This window comes from Belonocnema kinseyi, chromosome 1 (assembly GCF_010883055.1).
Source record: "Belonocnema kinseyi isolate 2016_QV_RU_SX_M_011 chromosome 1, B_treatae_v1, whole genome shotgun sequence".
In the NCBI taxonomy this organism is placed as follows: Eukaryota; Metazoa; Arthropoda; class Insecta; order Hymenoptera; family Cynipidae; genus Belonocnema; species Belonocnema kinseyi.
The window spans coordinates 43,604,346-43,607,817 of record NC_046657.1 but is presented as its reverse complement, the minus strand read 5'-3'; positions in this window follow the sequence as shown (position 1 = coordinate 43,607,817).

Here is a 3,472-nt window from a genome sequence, read left to right as displayed (position 1 = left end):
GCACATCACACACACCTATTTGGTTTTAAAGAAACATGCTTTTATTTTTCTTCGTTGTATCGTAAAGGTTCGTTTCTTTGAGTGAAAAAATACTCTTGTAGTTTTTTAGATTAAAGAGAATGGTTAAGAAATTGAAAGAATCAAATTTATGTAAAAGGTGAGGTTTTAGCAATTGTGAATTCTTGTCCGACTGTGCAACAATTATTTGGAGCTGGTAAACTTTAAACTCTATATTTCGAAAACAATTTTTTTTCTGTTTGTTCTTGAGGAAAAAAATTATAATTTTCACCTTTATGATAAATTGTAAATGTTCAGAAGAAATTATAGTTTACGTAATTCTTAATCGTTGTAAAATAATCTCAAACACATTGAGAGTAATTAGAAATAACATTTTGCCATTATTAAAAGTCCTAAAATAGTTTAAAACGCGAAAAACATAATATTACATGAAAAAAATTAGTCAAATTAGGCGCGAAAAAAATTGATACAAAAAATTGGTGAAAACAATTTTAAACATTCTTTAAAAAATTGGTTACGAAAAAAATGATTTGAACAAAATATTTTGGGAAAAAATGTTAGCGTTAATGAATTTTTTCTGTGTCAAATGTTGGCGCTAAATTTCCTTTCGCCTTGCCAAATGTAGACGCTTATGCTCTTTTTTACGAAGGGGAAAGGACGGACGGACACATGACCGAAACTATCAGGTTTTACGCCCGGGCATACGAAACCCTAAAAATATTATCTAATTAGAATGATGTATTTAAAAATAATTTTATTTGTATTTTCATGAATAGTTAATTTATTTTCCGATGGAAATGTAATTGTTCGTTATTATTTGGAGCATAAAATTTGTCTAAAACCGTTACGTAATTATTTCATTAATTATTTACTGCCTATTTTTAAAATTTCTAAAAATTGAACCAGACCTTTGAAATTTATTTTTAAATTGGTATCCTATTCAAAGTTTTGTTGAATAATTCTTAGAAAAATTAACTTCTCCACACAATGACAATAAATTAAATTTCAATAAGAAAATACGATTATTTTTTTAAACATTTTTTTAGGAATAAATAATTGCTTGAACAATTCAGATTTGCTTAAACAATTAAGATTGAAACAATTGATGTTAAATATTCTCAATTGTCTATTAGCAATTATTTGTATGAAAAAGACGACAGAAATTGATATAAGTAACAATAATACGTAAAATAATACGTTAATAAATCTTCTTCGAGATTTGGTTTGCAGTGATCGCGAAGGTAACTGGTTTCTGCATGTGAAAACGGTTAAAAAATTACAGCCAATTTACCAAGTAATGGACCGCACAAACTATTCTAGGTGGAGTGCTGTTTACATCGAGGACATTTTAAACCTAGAAACAAAAGCTCCTGAGGTTTATGAAAAATTTATAAAACATAACTTTTCTATAAAATCGTCCAATATTCCTTTCACGTTAAGAAATGCAGATCAAGAACTTGAATCCCAAATAAATAAAGCTTCGAAAAGTAGTGCCGATGTCATAGGCGACACTAATAGAAAAAATTATTTTACCTTGTGGGCAATGTCATACCATGAAATAATAAGCGTGAAGAATGTGTGCCGTGAAGTAACCTTGTTTAACAATTTCAACGCTGAACTGCGAGTACATCATGATTTTTCTGTGCATGGTACTCAGAAGATTGAATTTTCTGTTCAGAAAATGTAAAAGTTTATTCTGGAAAGAGTTAATCCATTTCAGCCAGGATTCCAAGACCTGAGAAATATTGTGACAGAACAAAAGGTCAATTTTTCAAAAAGTAAGACGCTTCTTGACATCTTTGATTTGGATTGTGCAAAGTATGACAGTTTCAGAAAAGAAAGATTTCTTGAGAAAACAAAATCTTTATCTGATACAATCCCGCGAGCTAATTTTCCATCTTTCACATCTGCAATTAAAAAATGTAATTCTGTTGTTAAAGAAAAATCAACACCTGAATTTTTTACCTGGCACGAGTACGTAAGTACGATATACGAACGTTACTGAGTTTTGAATTGACAGAGAATTCATCACTCTTCGATGATGGAGGATTTCCAACAAAAGGAGTAAAAAGTGATCTTATCCGAGAACTGGAAAAGATATTTTTTTATCCTGATGCTGTTCACACTTCGTCCATATATGATCGGTATGCTTGTGTTGTCGTGGATGTCATGCTGCTGTGTCGCAAATTAAAATTAAAGAATCCTACAACTGCTGGAGATAATGCAACTTTTCAAGATTTTGCACAGAGCTTCTGCAATTCTGTCCTTCCCAGTAGAAATCATGCTCCTTGTAGAATCGACTTTGTGTTCGATCTATATTTTAAAGATTCTCCGAAAGCAATAAAAAGAAAAAGATGTCCTATGAATACGATTCCGTTACATAGAATCAGTGCACATGAATCTGCACATGAACAAAAGCATGCATCTTAAGTCTTCCGTTCAGCGACTGTACATCTCACGCCGTCAAGGTGGTCGCGGAATATTGAGTCTTGAATGTCTTCACAACAGGATTATTCTGGGTACAGCACATAGAGTTGCAAATGGAAGAGAACCTCTTCTTAAAATGATCGGGAATCACGAAGAAGTGGGCAAAGGAGCGTTTCTGTACAAAGCAGCGGAGGAGACTCATTAAACCTTGTCTATCTCGAGTACTCGCTCCTAAAAGTCTGGATTAGAAAAGCACAAGAGAAACTTTCGTGAACCGCTCCTCGATAAGCGGATGCACGGTATCTTACACAGAAATGTGAAGGATCAGTCAATGTCTTGTGAGCTAATGTTTGCTTTCCTTAAATCGCCCGGATTGAAGTCTGGTACGGAGGATTTCATCTTTGCATGCCAAGACGAAGTCATTTCCACCTTAACATACCGTCGCCACATTTTGAGCCAAGACATTCCCGATGATAGCTGCAGGGCATGCCATGCACACCCCGAGCATTTAGCTCACATACTATCGAGTTGTTCAACTCACGCGGGAAGGACCTACATTCAAAAGCACAATGCGGCACTAAGAGTGCGTTATTACCATCTCTGTCACTCTTACGGCATTAAAATTAATATCGCTCCTCTGAATGCTCCTAGGGAAATTGAGTCAATTGTCGAGAATGGGAAGTGCTGCATATACGTGAACTTTATATTCTCGACAATTGTTTCTGTTGCTCACTCGAGGCCTTGGAGGTGCCAAGCTTTCACTTGCTAATGGACTAAAAAGCATCCCTGCGTGTCAACAATATGCTAAAACACTTGCGGAAAAAATGCAGAAAGCGGTTGTCCTTGGGTCGCTCCGTGTTCTTAGGGTGCACGAGGCTTTTGCTGGATCGTCGTATTGATTCCTTTACAGACTGTAACCACCCACCTCACGGTCGTGAGACGTGGTTGTGGCTGAAATTTTACCGCGATTTCGCTGGAAGCGGGTGCAATTTTCCAGATTAGCACCCGCTCCCGGCGAAATCCTGCG